Source organism: Rhipicephalus microplus, unplaced genomic scaffold (assembly GCF_043290135.1).
Source record: "Rhipicephalus microplus isolate Deutch F79 unplaced genomic scaffold, USDA_Rmic scaffold_375, whole genome shotgun sequence".
Lineage (NCBI taxonomy): Eukaryota > Metazoa > Arthropoda > Arachnida > Ixodida > Ixodidae > Rhipicephalus > Rhipicephalus microplus.
This window is the reverse complement of record NW_027464939.1, coordinates 45,001-60,000: the sequence shown is the minus strand read 5'-3', so window position 1 is coordinate 60,000 and position 15,000 is coordinate 45,001. Positions and strand designations below refer to the sequence as shown.

The 15,000-nt window shown below is 62.1% G+C and overlaps 2 non-coding genes and 1 pseudogene across 2 annotated transcripts; all 3 read right to left on the bottom strand.

The window, feature by feature from the left end:
• LOC142794128 (large subunit ribosomal RNA) overlaps positions 1 to 41 on the bottom strand; it is a 2,858-nt pseudogene extending 2,817 nt beyond the window's left edge.
• Positions 42 to 1,195: 1,154 nt separating this feature from the next.
• On the bottom strand, positions 1,196 to 1,348 carry LOC142794129 (5.8S ribosomal RNA). The gene has a single exon (XR_012892093.1). It is a non-coding gene; the product is annotated as a 5.8S ribosomal RNA (ribosomal RNA).
• A 1,719-nt stretch (positions 1,349 to 3,067) lies between these two features.
• Positions 3,068 to 4,882, bottom strand: LOC142794120 (small subunit ribosomal RNA). Its single transcript, XR_012892087.1, has one exon. It is a non-coding gene; the product is annotated as a small subunit ribosomal RNA (ribosomal RNA).
• Between the last annotated feature and the right edge of the window lie 10,118 nt (positions 4,883 to 15,000).

Genomic DNA, 15,000 nt, shown 5'->3' with positions numbered 1-15,000 from the left:
ATGCTTAAATTCAGCGGGTTGTCTCGCCTGATCTGAGGTCGACAGCGGATACATTCGCTTCCATCAACTTCCTGCACGACCGCGTGCGCTCGCCCTACCAAGTGCGCCCGCAACCCTGTACAGGGCCACTTCTTCACAAGGCTGGCAATCGGCTTCCCCGCTGCACGCGTGCGGCGCACAACCGGTGTGACGTGGAAGTGACGGGACACGTTCGTAAACCCATCGCGAACCGAGTACGACGCCCTACCAAGTGCGCCCGCAACCCTGTACAGGGTCACATCTTCACAAGGCTGGCAAGCGGCATTCCGCTGCGCGCGTGCGTCGTCCGAGCAGTTGCGTGATAAACGACCGTGTCGAAAGCCCAAACACCGCCGAGGCCAGTCGCCGCCGCCGCAAGGGCAGCCACGCAGCCTGGCGAGAGGCATCGTCTCGTGTAGCGTCGCCCCCGCCCCAACTGGAGTGGCCCAGTTTTTTGAACGGGACGGGAACTGCGAAGCACTTAGACCGACGGCGGACTACGACGAGAACGCCTTAAGCTTCGCCAACGTTTCGCCAACTCGTGCGGGAGACTTTTTCCGCTTCGCGGCAAGTCGTCGCGCCGTGCTCTCCGCATCAACCGCGTACGCAGCGAACCGCAAACGTCGGGCGCAGCCTCCTCACCTCCCTGCGCTTTGCGCGCGAACGTTCCCTGTTCGCGCGGCAAAGCCTGGAGGAGGCACGGCCCCGCAGCGTGTTCGAGCGCCCGGTCTACGGGACACCCTGCTTACTTCGAGGGCAACAAGCGCAACGCAAGGCTGCGATCTCGCGCACTTTGCGCACGGCTGGAGAAGCTTTGCTGGCCGGCTTTCGCTCCTCGTGTTTACCGTGCGTTAAAGTTGCGCGTCCGTGGCTCTCGCAGCTCTTGCGCGCCCGGTCGCAGAGAGGAGTACGCAACCTCGACCGCACTTTCCCTGCAGGCTTCCTTCCGACTCGAAGTCCTGCGGCGGTCTCAACGAGGTGCCACATCCTCAATGCAGTCGGTCGCCCCCGTTTCGGTTGGGCTCTGGCACGACGGTCGCCACCGTCTCGCCCTTGAGTGGCCGCTGTTGGCGCTCGCTGTGAGGTGTTCAGCGTGCTGTCCGTGTTGCCGACGCGGTCAAAACGAGTCGACGGCTCACGTTCCCTTGTGCGCCGAAGGCTCTCTTGATATGTGATCCGACCCTCAGACAGACGAAGCCAAGGGAAGACCCAAGGCCGCAATGTGCGTTCAAAGAATCAGTGCTCAGTGTGTCCTGCAATTCACACCAAGTCTCGCAGCTGGCTGCGTTCTTCATCGACCCGAGAACCGAGTGATCCACCGCTTAGAGTCGTGAAAAAGTGTTTGTTCAATTCCGTACAGTCAAAACCAAACGTTTCTGGCACTCGGCCAAACAGTGGCCAAGAAGGGCGCTTTTCAGCGCACGCTTGGACTCCAAAACTCTGCCGCGCCTTTTTCGGCTGCCGCAAATCGAGCAAACGGTGTGTTTCGGACGGCGTTTCGCTTTCGCTACTTGCGAGTGCTTTCGTGGTCCACCCCTCTATAAATACTCGGGAGGCGTCGAAGCCGGTTCTCCAAGCCGGACCCGTAGGTATCGTTGTGTGCTCGCTCTCATTGGCCCGCCTAACCAGAAAATGCCTGCGGTACACCCATTTGGATAAGAGTGCACGCAGATGCGGGCCTCGACGGCTACACATTTCCTCGGGCGGCCGCCTCCCGGCCTCCGTGGAGCGCGGGATGCACGGTCCCATCGACAAGCCTCTCCCGTTTTTACCGTGGCGTCGCGGTTCACCACGGCAGGCGGGTCGGTCTCCTCCGCATAAAAAGGGGGACCCCCGCTTTTTGTTCCACGAAATCGCACAAGCTTTTTTCGCATCCACGGTTTGCCACCGCACACCAAAATGCCGATCCGGCTGCCTACTTTAGCCAACAGGTGGAGCCAGGCGCGCCGTACTTGCGCGGCACTTCCCACGTCCACCGAAGTCGGTGCCAAGGACCACTTTCGGCGCCGGAGCCGCGTACGAGCCTACTCGAGGCGGAAGAACGAAGCCAGCAAGGGCCTGGCCGCAAGTGCGTTCAATTGTCGGGACGTCCAAGTCCCTCGTTCTTCCGTGCTTCCTCTTTCGGCAAGTCGTTGCGGCACCTTCCCAAAGCGCGCAGACCCGCTAATCGCGACGAGCGCGACGTGGCCGTGCCGCCTTTCCCTCGGCAGCAAGCAAAACGCCTGGCAACGTCGACGCTCCCCTAACCGCGATCTCGCACCGTGTTTCGTGTGGCGAATTCAAAAGCCGGCCGGCGCTGCTGCAACCATTACGGTCGGTACGCATACGCCGCGGAGGGCGGGACGGTCATCGGAGCGTGCGGTTCCTCCATCGAGTACTGCGCACCTCGGCCGTCGCATCGCCGTGCCATGACCGGCCGCGCGTCAACGCGAACCGGTGCCAGCGAGATCCCTCGCCTGCAAGAACCGACCGGCAGCCTCCGTCACCCGAGGACGCGGAGGCGCTTGCCGCGGACGGCGGGACGGTATGCACTGGTGCACAGCGGACCCGTCACATCGCCAGTTCCTTGACCGACCGCCGACGCTTGTGCCGTTCCTCTCGTACTTGGCAGTCGCCGCGCGATTGTCGGGTCTCGTTCTTGCACGCTCGAACGGTCGGGAGGGCACTCGGCTGGCGTTTCGGGAACGCGCAGCCTCGCCTTCTACCGACGTAACCACGACTCGCCGTTCGCGCTCCGCCGCTCCTGTTTACAGTACTAGGCGGTCCCGCAGCGGTCGGGTCGCGCATTTCGAGCGCTTCGAGCCACGGTGCAGTGGCGGGTCGAAAGCCGACCTATGAGTGCGTTGCGCCGTTTGTACCCGCGTCCGCCACCTGGCCGACCGTCCAAGGTCGCGGTGTTGGCGTCCGCTGGGCGCAACAATTTGTCACGGGGTGCCGCTCCACATTCAGGCAGCCCCGTGGGGAAAAGCCGACCCCGCGTCCAAACGGGGTCAGCGGCAGAAAGTGTCGGGCGCAGACGCAGCTGAGGCGCTCACCCTTCACAATCCGTTAATGATCCTTCCGCAGGTTCACCTACGGAAACCTTGTTACGACTTTTACTTCCTCTAAATGATCAAGTTTGGTCATCTTTCCAACAGACCGGCGCAACCGAAAGGCCGCGCCGGACATCGGTCCGAAGACCTCACTAAATCATTCAATCGGTAGTAGCGACGGGCGGTGTGTACAAAGGGCAGGGACGTAATCAACGCGAGCTTATGACTCGCGCTTACTGGGAATTCCTCGTTCAAGGGGAACAATTGCAAGCCCCTATCCCAATCACGAAAGAAGTTCCACGGGTTACCCAGTCTTTTCAGACAGGGATAAAGACACGCTGCTTCCTTCAGTGTAGCGCGCGTGCGGCCCCGGACATCTAAGGGCATCACAGACCTGTTATTGCTCTGTTTCGTGCGGCTAGGAGCCGCTTGTCCCTCTAAGAAGGTTGTAAGGTGCTGGGAACCCCGCACCTATTTAATAGGCTAGAGTCTCGTTCGTTATCGGAATTAACCAGACAAATCGCTCCACCAACTAAGAACGGCCATGCACCACCATCCACCGAATCAAGAAAGAGCTCTCAATCTGTCAATCCTCCCAGTGTCCGGGCCGGGTAAGTTTTCCCGTGTTGAGTCAAATTAAGCCGCAGGCTCCACTCCTGGTGGTGCCCTTCCGTCAATTCCTTTAAGTTTCAGCTTTGCAACCATACTTCCCCCGGAACCCAAATACTTTGGTTTCCCGGAAGCTGCCCGCCGAGTCATTTGAGTAACTCAGGCGGATCGCTGGTTGGCATCGTTTATGGTCAGAACTAGGGCGGTATCTGATCGCCTTCGAACCTCTGACTTTCGTTCTTGATCAATGAAAACATTCTTGGCAAATGCTTTCGCAGTAGTTCGTCTTGCGACGGTCCAAGAATTTCACCTCTAGCGCCGCAATACGAATGCCCCCGTCCGTCCCTCTTAATCATTACCTCGTATTCCAAAAACCAACAGAACAGAAACGAGGTCTTGTTCTATTATTCCATGCAAGTTTATTCAGGCGACTCGCCTGCGTTGAGCACTCTAATTTTTTCAAAGTAAAAGCACCGGCCATCTCGAGGCACACAATGAAGTGCACCAAGAAAGAACCGGCATGATGTTCAGTCCGAGCCGTCGCATCGGGTAGATGCACTACTCGTCTGGAACTGAGATCCAACTACGAGCTTTTTAACCGCAGCAGCTTTAGTATACGCTATTGGAGCTGGAATTACCGCGGCTGCTGGCACCAGACTTGCCCTCCAATTGATCCTCGTTAAAGGATTTAGAGTGTACTCATTTCAATTACGGGGCCTCAAAAGAGTCCCGTATTGTTATTTTTCGTCACTACCTCCCCGTGCCGGGAGTGGGTAATTTGCGCGCCTGCTGCCTTCCTTGGATGTGGTAGCCGTTTCTCAGGCTCCCTCTCCGGAATCGAACCCTGATTCTCCGTTACCCGTAACAACCATGGTAAGCAAGTAACCTACCATCGAAAGTTGATAAGGCAGACACTTGAAAGAAACGTCGCCGGCTCGTGGCCATGCGATCAGCACAAAGTTATCCAGAGTCACCACACAATACGGGCCGAAACCCGATCGATCTTGGTCTAATAAAAGCACCCGTTACCCAAAGGGCTCCAGGCTCACTGCATGTATTAGCTCTAGAATTGCCACAGTTATCCAAGTAGGAAGAAACGATCTAAGGAACCATAACTGATTTAATGAGCCATTCGCGGTTTCGCCTTATTTCGGCATGTACTTAGACATGCATGGCTTAATCTTTGAGACAAGCATATGATTACTGGCAGGATCAACCAGGTAATCGTTCGACTGCGCGTCCGTCCTCGCCTTCGGCGGGCCGGACGCAGTCTGTGTGCGGCGGAGGCCACCTTCAGGCGCCCCAACACGCTTATTTTGCACTCCGAGATGACGGCGTTCGAGCTCGCTACGGCACAACCTTCCCGAAAGACGAGTGGGAGCCGTGCGGCAAGAAGCACGTTCATGCTCGCTCTTTTTCGTTGCATCGACTCGGTCGCGCCGTGCGGGTTGCCCAAGCCCGCTGCACTGTCGGTGGACCGGCCGGAACTAGCAACGGAGCCGAGACTGCAAAGCCGCCAGACGACGGGTCACGCCCGCGTCTTCGGCGCTTTCGCATCTGAATCGCCCGAGGACGACACGGAACACACCTCGATATCGTGGTAAAACGGCACCGTCCGACAACCAGCCCCTAACGCATCAAGCGGATGAGGCTGCAGACGACTGCCGTGGATTCCCCTGGAGCAGACCCGAGGACACGCTTGACGAGGCCGAAGCCCGCCGCATATCAGACACCCGGTCGCTTTCGCGTACGCCGCTCACGAGAACCCCCACATAATAGCAGCGATAAGTACCCAGACCTCCTTGGGCACTAATACGAGCGTACTCGAGAAAATTTCACCGCGGGTGTGCCCCGAAACGTGTGGCACGTTGAGCGTGCCACAAGTCTACGTCGCTCTCAAACCCGCCGAGGTCGTAGAATTTGCGACCCTACTCACGAAATTCCCACCGAGGATACGGCCGCAAACGTACCGCACCTTGGGTAGGCCACGAGTTTGTGCAACACTACGCTGACGGCACAGCACCGAGGTCGTGCGCGCACGCACGGGAAAATTCCGCCGCGGTTTCTGCCGAAAACGTGAGGCACCACGACTCTCCGCAAGTTCGCGTCGACTGCGAAAGACCGAAGTCGTGAACGACGTGTCCGCTACTCGCCGCCGACACGCTGGACACCAAACGTACAACGACTCGACGGCGTCGTAGAGGCCCACGACGCGGTTTTCCTTAACGACGTCTCGGCGTGGCACCGACAGGTTAGAACGGCCGACCAACGTTCCCTGTCCGCCGTTCGGCTCAGTCGAAGGGCTCGGCGACTTCGGCAACGCTGCGAAGCCGCACGGTGACGCACGCCATGTCCCCATTTTTTTTTTTTTTTCTTTCTGCGTCTGCCGGGGTGCCCCTATAATAGCAGCGATAAGCACCCAGACCGCCGTGGGTCGCTCGCCCCGGCTGACGTGGTTTTTCGTACTCCTGCGGCGGTCGCCGTCAAGCACGTCCAAATACGCTACTTTCGTGGGCGCATTCACGCTCTTTCGCTTCGCCGGAGTGCCAGCACTCACTCTGCCAAAAACGGCGAACATCCGAGCGGCGGTTCCCACTTTTGCGTCGGCGTCGCAAACCCCGCCCCGGCAGACGAGGTTTGCCGTACTCGTGCGACGGTGGCCGGCGGGCACGTCGAAAGACGCCGATATCGTGCGCGAATTGGCGCACCTTGGCTTCACCGGAGTGCCGCCACTGACTCCTCCAAAAACGGCGAAGATCCGAGCGGCGCTTCCCACTTTCGCATCGGCGTCCCGAACTCCGCCCCGGCTGACGCGGTTTACCGTACTCGTGCGACGGTCGCCGGCGAGCACGTGGAAAGACGCCGATATCGTGCCCGAATCGGCTCCGTTCGGCTTCGCCGGAGTGCCAGCACTGGCTCGGCGAAAGACGACGAACATCCGAGCGACGGTTCTCACTATTGCGTACGCGTCGCAAACCCCGCCCCGGCAGACGCACTTTGCCGTACTCGTGCGACGGTCGCCGGCGAGCACGTAGAAAGACGCCGATATCGTGCCGGAATCGGCCCCGTTTGGCTTCGCCGGAGTGCCAGCACTCACTCGGCCACAAACGGCGAACATCCGAGCGGCGGTTCCCACTTAGCCGTCGGCGTCCCGAACTCCGCCCCGGCAGACGCGGTTGCCGAGCTCGTGCGACTAGCGACCGCGAAGCCGTCTCGCGACGCCGCTTTCGTGCGCGGCTCCCACTGCGACCTGGGTCACCCGAGGTCGACGAGCAAGAAAGAATGTCGAAAAAAAATTTTTTTTTTTTTTGCGTCTGCCGGGGTGCCCCTATAATAGCAGCGATAAGCACCCAGACCGCCATGGGTCGCTCGCCCCGGCTGACGTGGTTTTTCGTTTTCCTGCGGTGGTCGTCGTCAAGCACGTCCAAACACGCCACTTTCGTGGGCGCATTCGCGCTCTTTCGCTTCGCCGGAGTGCCAGCACTCACTCTGCCAAAAACGGCGAACATCCTAGTGGCGGTTCCCACTTTTGCGTCGGCGTCGCCAACCCCGCCCCGGCATACGCGGTTTGCCGTACTCGTGCGGCGGTGGCCGGCGGGCACGTCGAAAGACACCGATATCGTGCGCGAGTCGATGCTTCTTGGTCTCGCAGGAGGGCCGCCACTCACTCCTGCAAAAACGGCGAAGATCCGAGCGGCGCTTCCCACTTTTTCGTCGGCATCGCAAACCTCGCCCCGGCAGACGCGCTTTGCCGTACTCGTGCGACGGTCGCCGGCGAGCACGTCGAAATACGCCGATATCGTGCCCGAATCGGCCCCGTTTCGCTTCGCCGGAGTGCCAGCACTCACTCGGCCAAAAACGGCGAACATCCGAGCAGCGGTACCCACTTAGCCGTCGGCATCCCGAACTCCGCGCCGGCTGACGCGGTTGCCGAGCTCGTGCGACTAGCGACCGCGAACGCGTCTCGCGACGCCGCTTTCGTGCGCGGCTCCCATTGCGACCTGGGTTACCCGAGCTCGACCAGCAAAAAAGAAGGTCGAAAAAAAATTTTTTTTTTCTGCGTCTGCCGGGGTGCCCCTATAATAGCAGCGATAAGCACCCAGACCGCCGTGGGTCGCTCGCCCCGGCTGACGTGGTTTTTCGTACTCCTGCAGCGGTCGCCGTCAAGCACGTCCAAATACGCCACTTTCGTGGGCGCTTTCGCGCTCTTTCGCGTCGCCGGTGTGCCAGCACTCACTCTGCCAAAAACGGCGAACATCCTAGTGGCGGTTCCCACTTTTGCGTCGGCGTCGCCAACCCCGCCCCGGCATACGCGGTTTGCCGTACTCGTGCGGCGGTGGCCGGCGGGCACGTCGAAAGACACCGATATCGTGCGCGAGTCGATGCTTCTTGGTCTCGCAGGAGGGCCGCCACTCACTCCTGCAAAAACGGCGAAGATCCGAGCGGCGCTTCCCACTTTTTCGTCGGCATCGCAAACCTCGCCCCGGCAGACGCGCTTTGCCGTACTCGTGCGACGGTCGCCGGCGAGCACGTCGAAATACGCCGATATCGTGCCCGAATCGGCCCCGTTTCGCTTCGCCGGAGTGCCAGCACTCACTCGGCCAAAAACGGCGAACATCCGAGCAGCGGTACCCACTTAGCCGTCGGCATCCCGAACTCCGCGCCGGCTGACGCGGTTGCCGAGCTCGTGCGACTAGCGACCGCGAACGCGTCTCGCGACGCCGCTTTCGTGCGCGGCTCCCATTGCGACCTGGGTTACCCGAGCTCGACCAGCAAAAAAGAAGGTCGAAAAAAAATTTTTTTTTTCTGCGTCTGCCGGGGTGCCCCTATAATAGCAGCGATAAGCACCCAGACCGCCGTGGGTCGCTCGCCCCGGCTGACGTGGTTTTTCGTACTCCTGCAGCGGTCGCCGTCAAGCACGTCCAAATACGCCACTTTCGTGGGCGCTTTCGCGCTCTTTCGCGTCGCCGGTGTGCCAGCACTCACTCTGCCAAAAACGGCCAACATCCGAGCGGCGGTTCCCACTTTTGCGTCGGCGTCGTAAACCCCGCCCCGGCAGACGCGGTTTGCCCTACTCGTTCGACGGTCGCCGGCGAGCGCGTCGAAAGACGCCGATATCGTGCGCTAATTGGCGCTCCTTGGCTTCTCCGGAGTGCCGCCACTCACTCCTCCAAAAACGGCGAAGATCCGAGCGGCGTTCTCCACTTTCGCATCGGCGTCCCGAACTCCGCCCGGGCTGACGCGGTTTACCGTACTCGTGCGACGGTCGCCGCCGGGCACGTCGAAAGACGCCGATATCGTGCCGTAATCGGCCCCGTTTGGCTTCGCCCGAGTGCCAGCACTCACTCGGCCAAAAACGGCGAACATCCGAGCAGCGTTTCCCACTTTCGCATCGGCGTCCCGAAGCCCGCCCCGGCAGACGCGGTTTGCCCTACTCGAGCGACGGTCGCCGGCGATCACGTCGAAAGGCGCCGAATTCGTGCACGAATCGATGCTTCTTGGTCTCGCAGGAGGGCCGCCACTCACTCCTGCAAAAACGGCGAAGATCCGAGTTGCGCTTCCCACTTTTTCGTCGGCGTCCCGAACTACGCCCCGGCTGACGCGGTTTACCGTACTCGTGCGACGGTCGCCGGCGGGCACTTCAAAATACGCCGATTTCGTGGGCGCATTCACGCTGTTTCGCTTCCCCGGAGTGCCAACACTCACTCTGCCGAAAGCGGCGATCATCCGAGCGGCGGTTCCCACTTTTGCGTCGGCTTCGCAAACGGCGCCCCGGCAGACGCGCTCGTGCGACGTACTCGTGCGACGGTCGCCGGCGAGCACGTCGAAAGACGCCGATATCGTGCTCGAATCGACCCCGTTTCGCTTCGCCGGAGTGCTGCCAGTCACGGCGCAGAGAACGGCGAACAAGTGTTTTTTTTTTTTCCTAGAATTTGTGTTATAGAAGGCACATTTGATATCGGACGATAATTTTCAACTTTATCACGCGCACCGATTTTCGTGTAGAGGTTTGCAAGTTTATGGGAATTTCTCCACTTGGAATAATGCGATTTAGTAGTACTACGAGAACTTCATGGATGTACTCAAGGGTACGGGGCAAGTCAGTTACGTCAACACCTGCAGATTTTTTACACTTCAAACTGAAAATTGTTGGTTGTGAGTCCTCGTGTGATATTAAAGGCCGATTCGCTAACACATAGAACAAAGAAAGAAAGGAAGAAAAAACGCCCGCGCTCGCTCAAGAAACCTGGGTTCGCAACAAGTGGCAACAACAAGCAACCGAGCGAGTGCGCCAAAACCCGTGGCGGCCGAACAAACGCGAAGTCCCAACCGCGTCAGCCGGGGCGGCACGGGACAGGAAAAATCACTTCAGCCGGGGCGGCGGGGCACCGAATAAACCTCGTCACCTCGTCGCAGGATAAAAGAGGAAACAAAAAGTCTAAACAGCGTCTGCTGGAGCGAATGCGTAATAAAACAACAACAACAACAAAAAAAAAACACCCGCGCTCAAGAAGTCTGCAATCCTCACAAAAGGCGACTGTGACCGAGCAGCGTCAGCCGGGGCCGTGCGGAAACGGAAAAACCGCGACTACCGGGGCGTCGAGGCACCGAAAAATCCACTTCAGCCGCGGCGAAAAAAAAAAACAAAAAGAAAGACGGAGGGGGGGGGGGGGAACCACGTCTGCCGGGGCGAAGGAAAAAAAAAACGCGTCTGCCGGGGCGAGCCCGGGTGCGGCACCACCGGGAAAACTGTGGCAAACAGACATGGCGATCGAGTGAGTGGGCCGCCAGCCAGGCTCAGCCAAAAAGTGCAAAGTCCGAACTGCGTCAGCCGGGGCGGCAAAAACCGCGTCAGCCGGGGCGGCGCAAAAAACCGCGTCTGCCGGGGCGGCACGAAACCGCGTCAGCCGGGGCGGGGCGAAAACTGCGTCAGCCGGGGCGAAAAGAAAAAAAAAAAACGCGTCTGCCGGGGCAAGCCCGGGTGCGGCACCACCGGGAAAACTGTGGCAAACAGACATGGCGATCGAGTGAGTGGGCCGCCAGCCAGGCACAGCCGAAAAGTGCAAAGTCCGAACCGTGTCAGCCGGGGCGACGCAAAAACCGCGTCAGCCGGGGCGGCGCGAAAACCGCGTCAGCCGGGGCGGCACGAAACCGCGTCAGCCGGGGCGGCGCGAAAACTGCGTCAGCCGGGGCGGCGCGAAAACCTCGTCAGCCGGGGCGAGCGAAAAGGGGGGGGGGGGAACCACGTCTGCCGGGGCGAAAGAAAAAAAAAACGCGTCTGCCGGGGCGAGCCCGGGTGCGGCACCACCGGGAAGACTGTGGCAAACAGACATGGCGATCGAGTGAGTGGGCCGCCAGCCAGGCTCAGCCCAAAAAGTGCCAAGTCCGAACTGCGTCAGCCGGGGCGGCAAAAACCGCGTCAGCCGGGGCGGCGCGAAAACCGCGTCTGCCGGGGCGGCGCGAAAACTGCGTCAGCCGGGGCGAGCCCGGGTGCGGCACCACCGGGAAAACTGTGGCTAACAGACATGGCGATCGAGTGAGTGGGCCACCAGCCAGGCTCAGCCAAAAAGTGCCAAGTCCGAACTGCGTCAGCCGGGGCGGCAAAAACCGCGTCAGCCGGGGCGGCGCAAAAAAACCGCGTCTGCCGGGGCGGCACGAAACCGCGTCAGCCGGGGCGGCGCGAAAACTGCGTCAGCCGGGGCGAAAGAAAAAAAAAAACGCGTCTGCCGGGGCGAGCCCGGGTGCGGCACCACCGGGAAAACTGTGGCAAACAGACATGGCGATCGAGTGAGTGGGCCGCCAGCCAGGCACAGCCGAAAAGTGCTAAGTCCGAACTGCGTCTGCCGGGGCGGCACGAAACCGCGTCAGCCGGGGCGGCGCGAAAACCGCGTCTGCCGGGGCGGCACGAAACCGCGTCAGCCGGGGCGGCGCGAAAACTGCGTCAGCCGGGGCGAGCCCGGGTGCGGCACCACCGGGAAAACTGTGGCAAACAGACATGGCGATCGAGTGAGTGGGCCGCCAGCCAGGCACAGCCGAAAAGTGCTAAGTCCGAACTGCGTCTGCCGGGGCGGCACGAAACCGCGTCAGCCGGGGCGGCGCGAAAACCGCGTCTGCCGGGGCGGCACGAAACCGCGTCAGCCGGGGCGGCGCGAAAACTGCGTCAGCCGGGGCGAGCCCGGGTGCGGCACCACCGGGAAAACTGTGGCAAACAGACATGGCGATCGAGTGAGTGGGCCGCCAGCCAGGCACAGCCGAAAAGTGCTAAGTCCGAACTGCGTCAGCCGGGGCGGCAAAAACCGCGTCAGCCGGGGCGGCGCAAAAAACCGCGTCTGCCGGGGCGGCACGAAACCGCGTCAGCCGGGGCGGCGCGAAAACTGCGTCAGCCGGGGCGAAAGAAAAAAAAAAACGCGTCTGCCGGGGCGAGCCCGGGTGCGGCACCACCGGGAAAACTGTGGCAAACAGACATGGCGATCGAGTGAGTGGGCCGCCAGCCAGGCACAGCCGAAAAGTGCTAAGTCCGAACTGCGTCTGCCGGGGCGGCACGAAACCGCGTCAGCCGGGGCGGCGCGAAAACCGCGTCTGCCGGGGCGGCACGAAACCGCGTCAGCCGGGGCGGCGCGAAAACTGCGTCAGCCGGGGCGAGCCCGGGTGCGGCACCACCGGGAAAACTGTGGCAAACAGACATGGCGATCGAGTGAGTGGGCCGCCAGCCAGGCACAGCCGAAAAGTGCTAAGTCCGAACTGCGTCTGCCGGGGCGGCACGAAACCGCGTCAGCCGGGGCGGCGCGAAAACCGCGTCTGCCGGGGCGGCGCGAAAACTGCGTCAGCCGGGGCGAGCCCGGGTGCGGCACCACCGGGAAAACTGGGGCAAACAGACATGGCGATCGAGTGAGTGGGCCGCCAGCCAGGCACAGCCGAAAAGTGCAAAGTCCGAACCGTGTCAGCCGGGGCGACGCAAAAACCGCGTCAGCCGGGGCGGCGCGAAAACCGCGTCAGCCGGGGCGGCACGAAACCGCGTCAGCCGGGGCGGCGCGAAAACTGCGTCAGCCGGGGCGGCGCGAAAACCTCGTCAGCCGGGGCGAGCGAAAAGGGGGGGGGGGGGAACCACGTCTGCCGGGGCGAAAGAAAAAAAAAACGCGTCTGCCGGGGCGAGCCCGGGTGCGGCACCACCGGGAAGACTGTGGCAAACAGACATGGCGATCGAGTGAGTGGGCCGCCAGCCAGGCTCAGCCCAAAAAGTGCCAAGTCCGAACTGCGTCAGCCGGGGCGGCAAAAACCGCGTCAGCCGGGGCGGCGCGAAAACCGCGTCTGCCGGGGCGGCGCGAAAACTGCGTCAGCCGGGGCGAGCCCGGGTGCGGCACCACCGGGAAAACTGTGGCTAACAGACATGGCGATCGAGTGAGTGGGCCACCAGCCAGGCTCAGCCAAAAAGTGCCAAGTCCGAACTGCGTCAGCCGGGGCGGCAAAAACCGCGTCAGCCGGGGCGGCGCAAAAAAACCGCGTCTGCCGGGGCGGCACGAAACCGCGTCAGCCGGGGCGGCGCGAAAACTGCGTCAGCCGGGGCGAAAGAAAAAAAAAACGCGTCTGCCGGGGCGAGCCCGGGTGCGGCACCACCGGGAAAACTGTGGCAAACAGACATGGCGATCGAGTGAGTGGGCCGCCAGCCAGGCACAGCCGAAAAGTGCTAAGTCCGAACTGCGTCTGCCGGGGCGGCACGAAACCGCGTCAGCCGGGGCGGCGCGAAAACCGCGTCTGCCGGGGCGGCACGAAACCGCGTCAGCCGGGGCGGCGCGAAAACTGCGTCAGCCGGGGCGAGCCCGGGTGCGGCACCACCGGGAAAACTGTGGCAAACAGACATGGCGATCGAGTGAGTGGGCCGCCAGCCAGGCACAGCCGAAAAGTGCTAAGTCCGAACTGCGTCTGCCGGGGCGGCACGAAACCGCGTCAGCCGGGGCGGCGCGAAAACCGCGTCTGCCGGGGCGGCACGAAACCGCGTCAGCCGGGGCGGCGCGAAAACTGCGTCAGCCGGGGCGAGCCCGGGTGCGGCACCACCGGGAAAACTGTGGCAAACAGACATGGCGATCGAGTGAGTGGGCCGCCAGCCAGGCACAGCCGAAAAGTGCTAAGTCCGAACTGCGTCAGCCGGGGCGGCAAAAACCGCGTCAGCCGGGGCGGCGCAAAAAACCGCGTCTGCCGGGGCGGCACGAAACCGCGTCAGCCGGGGCGGCGCGAAAACTGCGTCAGCCGGGGCGAAAGAAAAAAAAAAACGCGTCTGCCGGGGCGAGCCCGGGTGCGGCACCACCGGGAAAACTGTGGCAAACAGACATGGCGATCGAGTGAGTGGGCCGCCAGCCAGGCACAGCCGAAAAGTGCTAAGTCCGAACTGCGTCTGCCGGGGCGGCACGAAACCGCGTCAGCCGGGGCGGCGCGAAAACCGCGTCTGCCGGGGCGGCACGAAACCGCGTCAGCCGGGGCGGCGCGAAAACTGCGTCAGCCGGGGCGAGCCCGGGTGCGGCACCACCGGGAAAACTGTGGCAAACAGACATGGCGATTGAGTGAGTGGGCCGCCAGCCAGGCACAGCCGAAAAGTGCTAAGTCCGAACTGCGTCTGCCGGGGCGGCACGAAACCGCGTCAGCCGGGGCGGCGCGAAAACCGCGTCTGCCGGGGCGGCACGAAACCGCGTCAGCCGGGGCGGCGCGAAAACTGCGTCAGCCGGGGCGAGCCCGGGTGCGGCACCACCGGGAAAACTGTGGCAAACAGACATGGCGATCGAGTGAGTGGGCCGCCAGCCAGGCACAGCCGAAAAGTGCTAAGTCCGAACTGCGTCTGCCGGGGCGGCACGAAACCGCGTCAGCCGGGGCGGCGCGAAAACCGCGTCTGCCGGGGCGGCACGAAACCGCGTCAGCCGGGGCGGCGCGAAAACTGCGTCAGCCGGGGCGAGCCCGGGTGCGGCACCACCGGGAAAACTGTGGCAAACAGACATGGCGATCGAGTGAGTGGGCCGCCAGCCAGGCACAGCCGAAAAGTGCAAAGTCCGAACCGTGTCAGCCGGGGCGACGCAAAAACCGCGTCAGCCGGGGCGGCGCGAAAACCGCGTCTGCCGGGGCGGCACGAAACCGCGTCAGCCGGGGCGGCGCGAAAACTGCGTCAGCCGGGGCGAGCCCGGGTGCGGCACCACCGGGAAAACTGTGGCAAACAGACATGGCGATCGAGTGAGTGGGCCGCCAGCCAGGCACAGCCGAAAAGTGCTAAGTCCGAACTGCGTCAGCCGGGGCGGCAAAAACCGCGTCAGCCGGGGCGGCGCAAAAACCGCGTCTGCCGGGGCGAAATAAAAAAAAA